This window comes from Castor canadensis, chromosome 6 (assembly GCF_047511655.1).
Source record: "Castor canadensis chromosome 6, mCasCan1.hap1v2, whole genome shotgun sequence".
Lineage (NCBI taxonomy): Eukaryota > Metazoa > Chordata > Mammalia > Rodentia > Castoridae > Castor > Castor canadensis.
Genome location: NC_133391.1, coordinates 101,549,299 through 101,563,605, shown reverse-complemented (window position 1 = coordinate 101,563,605; position 14,307 = coordinate 101,549,299). Strand labels below are relative to the sequence as shown.

Genomic DNA, 14,307 nt, shown 5'->3' with positions numbered 1-14,307 from the left:
CTTACCCCAAAACTCCTAGATACCATAATCAGCTATAGCAAGGGGGCAGGATATAAAATCAACTTAAAAAAATCATTAGCTTTTCTATACACCAGCAACAAACAAACTGAAAAGGAATATATAGAAACAATTCCATTTACAATAGCCTAAAAAAAATCAAATTCTCAGGAGTAAACTTAACAAAGGATGTGAATGACCTCTACAAAGAGTACTACAAACCCTTGCAGAAAGAGATCCAGGAAGACTACAGAAGATGGAAAGATCTCCCATGCTCATGGATCGGTAGAATTAACATAGCAAAAACGGCTACACTACCAAAAGCGATCTACATGTTTAATGCAATTCCCATCAAAATCCCAGTGCCTTTCATCATAGAGATTGAAAATGTACCCAAAAGTACATTTTGAAACACAAGAGACTGCAAATAGCCAAGGTAATACTCAGCAAAAAGAACAATACTGGAGGTATCACAATACCTGACTTCAACTATATTACAAAGCAATAGCAATAAAACCAGCATGGTACTGGCACAAAAACAGACATGAAGACCAGTGGAACAGAATAGAGGACCCGGATATGAATCCACACAACTATACCCACCTTATTTTTGACAAAGGTGCCAAAAATATACAATGGAGAAAAGACAGTCTCTTCAACAAATGTTGCTGGGAAAAGTGATTATCCATCTACAAGAGATTGAAACTAGATCCATGTTTATCCCCCTGTACTAGTATCAACTCAAAAATGGATCAAACACATTAATATCAGACTGAAACTCTGAAGTTAGTACAGGAAGGAGCAGGAAACACACTGGCAGTAATAGGTATAGGGAAGAACTTCTTCAATAGAACCAGCAATCCAGCAACTAAGAGAAATGTTGGACAAATGGGACTTCATAAATTTAAGAATATTGTGCACAACAAAAAAAATGGTCTCTAAACTGAAGAGACCACCCACAGAGTGGGAGAAAATATTTGCTAGCTACACGTTAGACAAAGGACTGATAACCAGAATATACAGGGAATTTAAGAAACTATACTCTCTGAAAATCAATGAACCAATAAAGAAATGGGCAACTGAACTAAACAGAACTTTCTCAAAAGAAGAAATTGAAATGGCCAAAAAAAAAAAAAAAACACATGAAAAAATACTTACCATCTCTAGCTATAAAGGAAATGCAAATCAAAACCACACTAAGATTCCACCTCACCCTTGTTAGAATAGCCATCATCAAAAACACCACCACCAACATGTGTTGGCAAGGATGTGGGGAAAAAAGAACCCTCATACACTGCTGGTGGGAATACAAGCTAGTGCAAGAACTCTGGAAAAAAATTGGAGGCTTCTTAAAAATCTAAACATAGACCTACCATATGATCCAGCAATGCCACTCCTAAGGATATACCCAAAGGAATGCAACAGATGTTACTCCAGAGGCACCTGTACATCCATGTTTATTGCAGCACTCTTAACAATAGCCAAGTTATGGAAACAGCCAAGATGCCCCACTACTGATGAATGGATCAAGAAAATGTGGTATTTATACACAATGGAATTTTACTCAGTCATGAAGAAGAATGAAATCTTATCATTTGCAAGTAAATGGATGGAACTAGAGAACATCATTCTGAGCGAGGTTAGCCAGGCTCAGAAGACCAAAAATCATATGCAGACTTTAGATCTATGACAAATACAGCAATGTTGTTGGACTTGGGTCACATGACAAGGGGAGAGCACATACAGGAGGTATGGGGATAGGTAGAAAATCCAAAACATGAAAGCATTTGATGTCTCCACTCCAGAGAACTATTACAGAAACATTAAATCAACAGAGGTCAACATGAGAAGGGGATCTGGAGCCAGTGTAAAGATCAGTTAGAGATGAATCACATGGGTTGTAACACATTTGTACATGGAAACAATGCTAGGAATCTCTCTGTGTAGCTACACTTAACTCAACTAGCAAAAATGATTTGTCTTTCTTATGCTTATGTCTTCCCTTCAACAAAATTAGAGATAAGGGCAGAACAGATTCTGCCTGGAAGTGAGGGGGATTGGCGGGAGAGGGTGGAGGCAGGGGCCAGGGGTGAGAAATGACCCAAACAATGTATGCATGTGTGAATAAATGAGTTAAAAAAAACACCCCACTATTCCTAGTTTCATCAGAACTTATATCATGAATGGATGTTGAATTATGTCAAAGGGCTTTTCTACATCTATTGAGATGACCATGTGGTTTTGTCTTTGCTTTTGTTAATATGCTGCATTACCTTTAACTATTTGCATATGTTGAACCATCCTTGCATCCCTGGGATGCAACCAACTTGATCATGGTGTATGATATGCTGTTTAATTCAGTTTCCCAATATTTCATTAAGGATTTTTGCATCTATGCTCATTAAAAAGATTGGCCTATAATTCTCTTTTTTTAATTGTGTCCTTGTCTGGTTTGGGATACATATAATATTGGTTTCACAGAATGAGTTTGGCAGTGTTTCTTCCCTTTCTATTTCATGGAAAAGCAGGAGTAGTGTTGATATTAGTTCTTCTTTAATAGTCTGGTATAATTCAGCAGAGAATCCATCAGGTCCTGGACTTTTCTTTTCTGAGAGACTGTTTATTGCTGCTTTAATTTCATTGCTTGTTATTGATCTGTGTAGGTGATTAATATCCTCTTTGTTCAATTTTGGATCATCAAATGTGTCTAGCAATTGGCCCATTCCTTCTAGATTTTCCAATTTATTTGAATATATGTTTTCAAAGTAGTCCTTAATGATTCTCTGGATTTCCTTGGTGTTTGTTGTTCTCTCCCCTTTTTCATTTCTAATTTTATTAATTTGGTTTCTCTTTCCTCGTCATTTTAATCAGTTTTCCTAGAGGTTTATCAATCTTGTTTATTTTTTCAAAGAACTGGCTTTTTGTTTTGTTGATTCTTTGTATTTTTTTGAGGGGGTATTTCTCTTAGTTGCTGAGCCACTTGAGTTCTACTGAGGAAGTCATTGTCTATGCCTATTGCTTCCAATGTATTTCCTCTTCTTTCCTGTAGTAGCGTCAATGTTTCAGGTATTATATTAAGGTCTTTAATCCACTTTGATTTGATACTTTTATAGGTAATAAGCCTGGATATGTTTTAAGTTTTCTGCATGCAGATATCCAGTATTTCCAGCAACATTTTTTGAAGAGACTGTCTTTTTTCCATCATATGGTTTTTGAGTTTTTGCCAAAGATTAGGTGGGAATAGCTGCGTAAATTTATATCTCAGTCACTGTAAAGTTCTACAACATGCAATGAAATTGAAGTAGCATAAAGAGTCTCCCAGAAAAGTAAAGTCCAGGACCTGATTCTCTGCTGAATTCTACCAGACCTTTAAATAAGAACTAATACCAAGAATCCTTACACTTTTCAAAGAAATAGAAATGGAAGAGACACTGGCTAACTCATTTTATAAAGCCAATATTATACTCATCCCCAAACTGGACCAGGACACATCAAGAAAAGAGAACTATAGGTCAATATCTTTAATGAATATAGATGCAAACATCCTCAATAAAATAATGGCAAACAAAATTCAACAACATATCAGAAAGATCATCCACCATGACCAAGTCAGGTTCATCCCAGGAATGTAGGGATGGTTCAACATATGCAAATCATTAAATGTAATATGGCATATTAATAGAAGCAAAGACAAAAACCACTTGATCATCTCAATAGATGCAGAGGAAGCCTTCCATAAAATTCAACAAAATTTCATGATAAAAGCTCTGATGAAATTCCTCTAGGAATAAGAGGAATGTGCTTCAACATAATAAAGGGTATATATGACAAAACTATAGCCAACATCATACTTAATGGGAAAAACTGAAATCATATTCCCTATAGTCAGGAATAAGACAAGGGTATCTACTCTCTCCACAACTATCCAACATAGTCTTGGAATTCCTAGCCAGAGCAATAACACAAGGAAAAGAAATAAAAGGAATACAATAGGGTGAACTTATTGAGGGTAACACACATAAAATGAATGCAAGAGAAAATTGGAGCAACCATAAACATTTCCCCAATAACAAGCCACAAAGACAACTGGTTTACATGTAGCTTTTCTTTTTCTCCCACCAATTTCATTTTCTTCAGATAAATTTGGTTACCAATCAGTGCATACAAAACTTAAGGTAATTTTTCTTCTCCACTCAATTACCACCATTTCTACCTTTTCACTTTTCCCTAATTTTCTCTAGCAAACTTTTTCCTTTGGGCTGACCTCAGAAGACTTGGAACCTAAAATGAGTATCAACTCTTACTTGAATTGCACTTGGGTAATGGAATCCTAGAAAAGGCAATTTTTTAAAGTGAAGTGGCTTGACAAAATTAAGCATCCATTTTCAGTGTGACAGTGTTTCTCAGGTTATCACCAGGATAATGGTTCTTTCTTGGCTAGATTTGATGATAACAGCATGACACTAATTGTTACCTGGTGAGTTACCACAATGCCATGTATACACACACACACACACACACACACACACACTTAAACTTTCAATAAATACAAAGCATCAATGTAGAATAGAAATAAAAAAATATTACATTTCTGTTGGCCTGCTTTGATCCTTGGACTGGCTTGGAGTGCTCCTAATATTATGGGAGACACAGTTTACTGGTACTCCACATTCTTTAGATTTTGGCACTGCCATCTTTTCAGGCCTTAGCACTTATTTTACAGCAATAATGGTATTCTTCATTAGCATTGCCATTGTCATGGGACAAACACCCCCAGGGACTGGAGTGATGTTACTGGCTTTCTTCTTGACTCACTCAAAATCCACATCTCCAATCAACTTGGGTTTTCCAGTTACAGTATCTTGAACTCTGTTTATTCCCACATCAATGACAGATGTTCCTTCCTGATCATCTTTCATTTGATATCTGTGATCAGATTTCAAATACCTGCAGCAGAAACTACAATATCCACAAGAATTATATTTCTTCAACTGTTATTTGGTAGTGTATCCATGAGATATTGTAACAGTTGCATCACCTCCAGGACATTCATGTGACCCATCTGTGGGTAGTAACATTGCAATGAGCATTCTGATGTTTTTTGACCTTGCAGTCAAAACCACATTCTTCCCTAGGGTTGGAATTCCAGTTCACTTAATTATTTCCAATACATCCCATGTAGTAGCTTGTAAAATGGAATACTTGTCTAAACACATTTTTCTTACCTTAATTACATGAAAGCCATCAACATCCTTGTCTGGAGAAATAGCATTACAGATCTTTCTCTCATCTATTTACTTTGGTAGTGGCAACTGAACAAGGAGGTTATCCACATTTACATCATATTTATTGATGGAATTCAGCAATTCTTCCTCTGGGATTGAAGCTGGTTTCACAATAGTCTTACCATTGATTCCCAACTGCAGCTGCCCTGGTTTTGTTGAGGACATAGAAGGGACTTGCAGTACTCTCCCCAACCCGAATCACGCTCAGGTGTGGCCACTTGTTGCTAGTGGCCCCCTACTCTTACACCTCCTGTCACACTTCCTGCTTGATCTGCTGGGCCAATTTCCTTCCAGAAATGACAACAGCTTCATTTTGAACTGCAGTAAGGTGGAAAGGGAAATGGCAGAGGTGGCAGCTCTGTGTGTGCTAGAGTAGCCTGGTGGAAAACATGGGTGAGAGAGAAGTTGCAGTCATTGCTCATTCCTGTGCCCATGCTGAAAATAATTAGGGATTTTAATTACCTGTTATCTTTTCCTTAATTTAACTTCTATGCTCTTGCTAGCTTAGTTGTTATCTATGTTGTGGTAACATTTCTGATCACTGACCTGGAGGTATAACTTAGCATTAACAAATTTATGGATTCAGTACTGAACCAGTTATTTACATAATATATAGAACCTTTGGTTCTATATAAAATAAACAGTGGGTATTGGAGGACATAAGAGTTGTTTGCATAGAGATTGATACTTAAGTAATTAAAATGATGGCACCAAAAGAGGAGACAGGGAGGGGTAAGGGGGCAAGGGGTTCAAGAAAAGGTATGAAGTGTGGGAGTACATGATAATAAGGCCCTCGGGTGTGTAAAGGTATTGTTTGGTCATTGTGGGGGAGGGTGCTATTGTCAGTGATTGCAGACGAGAGGAAGGGTGGGGGTAATGTATGAAGTTTCTATAATAGACTACTCAGTGAGTGGTTAGTGTGGAAGAGTAGGCACAATGGGAGGAAAAGAAGAGGGAGGGAGGAAGATAAGGTGAAGGAAGAAAGAGAGAGAAGAAGAAAAGAGAAAAAAGAATCAGGGAGAGAAAAAAGTGGAACAAGAGAGGGCTAAGCAAATTAAAATTTCAACAAAATGGAAAAAGGAGATAGGTAGGAAAAAAAGGAAAAACAAAAAAGAGATTAAAAAAATGTAAAAAATATATATTTACTTGGTGTCCAAATTTTGTACTTGTTATGGAGAGGAGTGGGTTTCCTCTCTGTTCAATGAGTGCTCTGGGCAGTTAGCCCTGATTTCTAGTGCAGGTGCTGTCGATTCTTATGATTGATAGGCTAGGCCATGTGGCAATTTATGGTGCCCCTTTCTACTGGATAGCTCAGGATGTTTAAGCCAGTCTCTTCTTGGAGGAGGGCAGTATTGGTAAGCTTGTTTTTGTAGGCTTGTTTTGGTAAGCTTGTTTTCTGAAGTCATGAGGAACTGGTATGTAAGCAGTTTCCTGTCCCTTCTGCCCACAGGGCTAGCCTGGGATCTGAAATTGAGCTTTTTGGTTCACCACTTTTCTCTTGGAAGGCTGTTAGTTTCAGCCCACTACAATTTTTTCCAAGGTGGTTGAATGTGTTACTATTTTCTTCATGTTGTGTTTGGGCCACACAGCCCCCACACAGGCTGGATCAGTTCAGCACTCCATCCCACCCCCACCTGGTGGAGGTGAAATTTTCCCTTCATTTATTAGGCTACCAGTTTTGTCAAGGAGGGGTGAAATCTCCTCCCATGCTGGCTGAACTATGTGGTTCCCTCCAGATCAGATGATATGTCACACTCACCTGGAGGGGTTATAGTTTCACTATGTGATGCAGTCAGAGTTTGAGGTCCACAAATCTTGGTGGGTCCAAGACATCACAGGTTCTTGCAGAAATCATTCTGCAGTTCTGTGTGTTGAGGTTTTGCTCTTCGGAGACAGAAAAAGAAGAAAAACAACAAGAACAACAACAAAACAGAGGAAAAGCTCTCTAGCCATCAGGGCAGCATAACCACTGCTCACAGTGCCTGGTGGTCCAGGGCTGTTATATGATATAAAAAGCTAATTTAAAGGTCAGTCATTGGACATTATCTTTCTCTTATGTATTGGCAATATCTTACTTGGTGAAAAAGTCAGGTTACCTGACCCTTGCTACCAAGAATATGAAGTATTTTTTCAGACTTATGAGAGTTCCAGGATCTATTGGCTATCCGCCATCTTGGTCTCTCATCTTTCAGCCATTATTACTTCATATAGCTTTTCATCCTACAACTCCCTAGAAACATTTTCAGAAATTCCAGTTATATGTAAATTTATCTGCTTGAATTTTTAGTCTGAAACCTTTTTTCACCAAGTAGGGCAATAGTAGTGTTCATTTCTCTTTCCCTGCGTCTTTGATGTTCATTGTCTTTTATTGACTGGAATTCCAATATCTTAAATGCAATCACCTCAGATATTTTCCCTACGATTTAGTTGCTTCACATGGGAAAAATCCAGTCTCAGTTATACAATTTTAATCAGAAGCCTAAGTGTCTAGATGTTTCTTAATTTCTAGAAAGAAAACTGTATTGGAAATTTTCATGAGTGCAAAGGTCAATTGTGTTCTTGAAAGCAAATACACATGAGTCAAAATTATATCATTGCTGTTTTGTGACCACAGATGCAGAGCAAGGGAACATTCATGCAAGTCTTAAATACATAAAGACTAAAGATAAGGGAATATGAACATCACATTGTTAAAAAGAAGGGCAATAAAAAACAAAGGAGAAAAATATATGACACTTAACTTATTTGTATAATCAGGGAAAACATCTAATTCTAGTAAGTTTTGTAGAATTTGAAAATAATTTCATTTCCACAGTCTATATGCACATCATTAGGGAAAGGAACAAATCCAATGTTGCATGTTTATAAGATAAAATCCCATAAAATAGTAAAAATCAATTGTGAATGTTTCTAAATATGATGAGAATGATGTTTTCAGAAATAATCTTTCACTTAGACAAAATGTACAAGGCATATTCAGAGAGATTTAAAAATAGTGTAAGGGTACAGCATGACTATTACAATAGGGAACATGACATTTCACAGATCAGGATTTCTGACATGAGATGTAAATTAATGGATGACTATCTCTGTGGACTTTTTTTTTCTTTTTTGCAGTACTGGGACTTGAACTCGGGCCTTCACCTTGAGCCACTCTGCCAGCCTGTTTTATGATGGGTACTTTCAAGATAGGGTTTCACGAACTATTTACCCTGGCTGGCTTCCAACCTGATCCACCTGAGCTCTGTCTGCCTCCTGAGTAGCTAGGATTACAGGCCCTAGCCACTGGCACCCGGGTTCTGTGGACATTGAATTTTCCATGACCACTGGTGGAAATAAAAGTAAAGATCTAGATGGTGTACCACATACAGAAGTCTTCAATAAATTTTGAAAGTGGACCAGGAGCAGTATTAGGGATGCTTCAAAGCATCTGTAGGTTTTATAAAAGGAAGGGTGGATTATGGCAGAGGGGTTAGGATGAGGGTTTGTTTTATGGGAGGCATGGATAAGACCTCTCAGAGGACCTGACAGCATCAGAGATAAATGAGATAGAGTCAAGTCAGCAAGAGTATGCAAGTTACCCAGATACGTGCATAACCCGCATATGCACATGGGAAAGTATGGTCTCTCTCTCCATTCCTTTTATTTCCATTGCTTTCTAGCAACTTAGAAATTATAGGTTCAAAGTAGGTTAAATATTTGTTAATTAAATGAATATGAACATGAACTTAATAAATGACAAAGGGAACATCACTGAACAAAATGATGATGAAACATAGATGAAAAAAGAGAATTTGTAAGAAACTATTTTGCTCCACTCTCCACCAACTGAATTTTCTGGAACAAATAAAAATTTCCAAAATTTATACCAAAAGAGACTTAAATCCCAAAGAAGCTGTATATACATGTGTGGATGGTATTTATGTATATATTTCTCTATATCTATATGTTAAGTATATATAAACAAATAAATATATAGTACATATATGTATGTATATTCAAAGATAATGGTATCAAAGAACTACTCTCTTCTTCCCCAAAAGATCATCACACCAAGAATTTTTATACATTAATTGTGCCAAAACTTATCATATTATGCAATTTCTTTGCTATTTAAAACTTTCCTAACAGACTTAAGAAAGTGGGGAAAGTTTCATTAACAAAGCTAGTAAAGTATTGGTTAGAAACCTGCAAAAAACAGTGCATAAAGGAATGTAACATATTAATAAGTTTAAATAAAATATTTTAAAAAATATTAAGAAATAGAATCCAGCAGCATATCGAAAGCAAACTATACAAAAGAGATAGATACCTGTATGTATATATATATATATGTGTATATATATATATATATATAATAAAGAGATACCTGTATAAATACATATATGTATATATATAAAATAAAGACAGAATAATGAAACTCAGTAAATGGTGAGGGGGGAGAATGGGAATATATTGGAGGGGGTGAACTTGTTCAAAGTATGGAATTACCACAATGAAACCCTCTCATATATTATTAATGTTTGCTAATTCAAAAACAAAATAAAAGTATTTTTAAAAGGTGTACTAAAGCATAATTAACAGGAATCCATAGCAGGAATACAAGGATGATTTAATATCAGAACTCCTGTAAACACAATTTAATATGTGGAAGAGGAATCATACCATTCTCTACAGATCCTGATAGTTCAGCATAAATTGTTGCTTAAATTATTCTGAATAACTTAATAGCAAATTGGCATTATCTTAACACCTAAAACATGCACATCTACCCAAATGCCAGGATCATGACAAATATGACAATATAAGAAGCATTCCATTGTAGATAGGACCAAGAGAGTACTATCAAAATCACTGCCATTATTTAGCACTGCTCTAGGAGTTCTAGCCAATTCAATGGGGAAAGAGGGAAGAATGGGTGTTAAATGTCCGTAGTTCATAAATGGAAGAAACAGAAACTGTTTACTGGATTGTCATTCCATGGGACATTAGTTTTACTCCAGTACAAATGGCAGTGCAAACAAGGAGCAGTTATTCCTTCGCAACTCATATCTCATTACATAATGAGATGATTGAGAAATGAGTGAGGTGCTTTCCAAAATGGGAGAAAAATTTTTGCAAGTAGCCAAGTTGTACTTTTCTGCTAGCATCTTATCTTATTTGAAAAACTAGGACTTTAACACATAGCATTTCCACTAGCTTTTTGCTACTTTGAGTGCTAAATATTGGTATCATAATAAAAATGGATCTCAAGTGGTTGTTTGGAGGTGTTAGTTGAAGAATTCAGTTATTATTTGACATCAGTCTTAGTAAACTTTCTTGCCCATTTATAGAGACAAATTTGCATTTGTGGCCACATTCCCAGAAGGGATAAAATGAAGAGCAACAAAAGGAGACCATTGCCGAGCCAGACAGACTGGCAATTTAAATTTGATAGCAATAAATAACATATAATATATTTTTTAAAAACATATTTTAGGCGTTATTGTTCAAATTCAAGAAGACTTAGAAAAGGGCCTTTTTTTAAAAGTTAAAAGAGTTCTAGGATCTATTTTAAGGCATAAAAGTATTCCATTTTGACATATGAGCTATTTAAAATTTGTATCCAAACTTATTCTATACTAATAAACATCAAGCAACTTTAAATTTTTCATTATGTTTATATAAAACATCATAGTCATTTAATATTTGATTACAAAGCTATACCAATTATAAAGGTAAGTGAGGTAAATTGATTAATTGGAATTCCTGAGATGTCAAAATGATTTTTAAAAAAGAATTATCTCATTTCCTCACTTTCCACTGACAGATGTATACTAATAAAATTTTCTTTAAATTTTTTATTAAGATATATTTATTATATAGGGGGGATTCATTGTGGCAATTCCAAATAAGCTTATATTATACATTGGTTAGATCGCCCACCCACCTCTCCCCCTTGATCCCTTCTCTGCACCACTTGAAACAATTGCAAGAGGTTTCATTGTTTTATTCCATATAGGTATATGAAGTCCATCAATCATATTCCTTCACTTTAATCTCCCTTCTCCCCTCCCACAACTACCCCCTCCTACACTTTACCAATTTTACAGTCCTGTCTTTTGTTATTAATTTCTGAGTCAATGTTTAAAGGGGTTTCACGATGTATCCCTGCTGTGATTATACTTTACTTTGATCAATTACTCGCTCTTAAACCTTCCCTCGAATTCTCCCCTTTTTCAGCAGCTTTCAATACATATCCTTACGTCCTCTACCTTCACAGATGTTATGGTTTAGGATATTGTTGATGCTCTATCTTTCTCTTTTCCTTTCCCTTGTTCCTGAGTTCCATAAAATAGTTCCATGATTACAAACATGTTCTACATGTGAGTTTGTATATGATCACGTTTGGTTTTGTATATAGAATAATCTATCTTTTGGATGTATCTTCCACATATGAGAGAAAACATGTGGCCTTTGGCTTTCTGAACCTAACTTACTTCACTTAACATAATATCCTCCAATTGTATCCATTTACCTTCAAACCACATGGTATCATTCTTCCTTATGGCTTTCTAAAACTCCATTATATGTAAATACATATATATGTATAGCTATATATATATCATATTTTCTTGATCCGTTCTTCAGCTGTAGGGCACCTGAATTGTTTCCATAGCTTGGCTATTGTGAATAGTACTGTGATAAACATCGGCATGCAAGTGTCTCTATTGTACTCTGACTTACGATTCTTTGGGCACATGCTCAGTTGTGGTATCATATGGCAATTCTATCTTTTAGCTTTTTGAGGAATCTCCATTCTGCTTACCATAATGGTTGTACTAATTTGCATTCCCATCAGCAACAGGGATCCTGTTTCTCTGCATTCATCCCAGCATTTGTTGTTGCTTTTGCCCTTGAATATGGGCATTGTAACTGGGGTGAGATGAAATCTTAGTGTAGTTTTGATTTGCATCTCTTTTATAGCCAGTGGAGTTGAACATGTCTTCTTGTACTTATTGTCCATTTGTACCTCTTCCTTTGAGAATTCCCTATTTAATTCATGTGCCCATTTCTTTATTGGGATGTTGAGTCTTTAGGGGTTGAGTTTTTTGAGTTCCTGGTAGAATCTAGATATTAGTCCATTATCAGTAGAATAGCTGACAAATATTTTCTTTCATTTTGTGGGTAGTCTCATAAATTTAGTTTAAGTCTAGTGACTGTTTCTTTTGCTGTGCAGAAGCTTTTTAGTTTGATGCAATCCGCTTTGTTCATTTTCTCTCTTAGATGCTAAGTCATTTGAGTTTGATTTAGGAATTCATTCTCTATGCCTACTGTATTTCTTACTGCGTCTTGTGGTTGTTTCAAAGTCTCAGGCCTTATATTAAGGTCTTTAAAGCACTTTGAGTTGATTTTTGGTACTGGGTGAGAGACAGGGATCTAGTTTCAGTCTTCTAATATGGATATCCAGTATTCCCAGCAACATTTGTTGAAGAGGCTGTGTTTTCTCCATCATGTGTTTTGGACTCCTTTGTCAAAATCAGTTGGCTGTAGATGGGTGGGTTTATGTCTGGATCTTCTATGCTAATCCCTGGGTCCTCATGTCTATTTTCATGCCAACACCATGCTGTTTTTATTGTTATGGCTCTGTAGAATAGTTTGAAGTATTGTGATGCCTCCAGCATAGGTCTTTTTGCTCAGAACTGCTTTGGCTATTTGAGGACTTTGTGTTTCCATACATATTTTAGGATTGATTTTTCTATCTCTGTGAAGAATGTCTTCAAGATTTTGATAGGGATTGCATTGAACATGTAGATTGTTTTTGGTAATTTGGCTCTTCTCACAATATTGATTCTACCAATCACAAGAATGGGAGATCTTTCCATCTTCTGATGTCTTCTTTGATTTCTCTCATAGTTTTCATTGAAAAGAACTTTGGTTTCCTCCATTAAATATATTCTAGGCATTTTGGATATTTTGAGGCTATTGTAAATGGAATTGTTTCCCTGATTTCTTTCTCAGTCTGTTCATTGTTGGTATCTATGAAGGTTAATGATTTCTGTGTATTAATTTTGCATCTTTCTACTTTGCCAAAAGAGTTTATGATTTCTAAGTTTTTTGATAGAGTTTGTGGAGTCCTTTAGGTATTGGATCATATCATCTGCAAATAGGGATAGTTTGACTTCCTCTTTCCATATATGAATCCAAAAGTGGGTCTTTTTTTAACAGTTTGGAAAATAATATTATTCCAAATATAACCTGTTTAATATTTTATAAACTTTTAATGAAGAAAATGCTCACATATTTTAGCTTGGTTAATGTGAGAGTTGGTGTTTTGAAAACCTATATAAAATGATTTGCAAATGTAAAGAGAAAAAAAATCTAAAATTTCTTTAAAATTTCTTGAACTTTAGGGGAGGACATTCGTTCTTTTTCACTTTCAATTTAAGAGAAACAGCTCATTTGTTGTTCTGTTTTGCTTCCAGATGTAATTTATCTTGCTCCAAAGAGAACCAATAATTAATCCAAATCAGACAATGAATGTAGAAAACATGTTTTTCTGCCCAAATGCCACTAAAAAAATCATGAACCTGTAGGATAAAAGAAAATGAATGCAGCTGGGAGGACATAAAATAGAAGATAATGAAGATCAATGCAAGATTTAAAACATAAGAAAGTGGACAAGTGACAACTAATGAAACAGGCTAGACAAATTATATTTTATAGTGAGAATCAGTCAGTATACAATCTGATTTATGCTACAGGGCTTTGGTTTGGCAAGTGCATATTGAAACATGGGATATGGCAGTGGCTGGGTTGAAAGCAGGAAGAATGTTGAAAGTTGCTAATATAAAGCAATTAGAGCACTTGCTTTCTCCCCACTCCCCCCGCCCCTTTAAACAATCAGTAGAAATACATTCTGTTGAACACCAGCCAGAGATTGGTACTTTTGGAAGGACCAAACAGATTGACCCTGGATTCAGAAACAGTGGATCCCATTAAACTAGTGGCATGTACTCAAGTTATGGGTTTGCATCTTCTAGGA

General features: G+C 35.9%; 1 pseudogene; it reads right to left on the bottom strand.

Moving 5' to 3' along the window:
• Window positions 1-4,580: 4,580 nt before the first annotated feature.
• LOC109675218 (bifunctional methylenetetrahydrofolate dehydrogenase/cyclohydrolase, mitochondrial pseudogene) lies at window positions 4,581-5,447 on the bottom strand (annotated as a pseudogene).
• Between the last annotated feature and the right edge of the window lie 8,860 nt (window positions 5,448-14,307).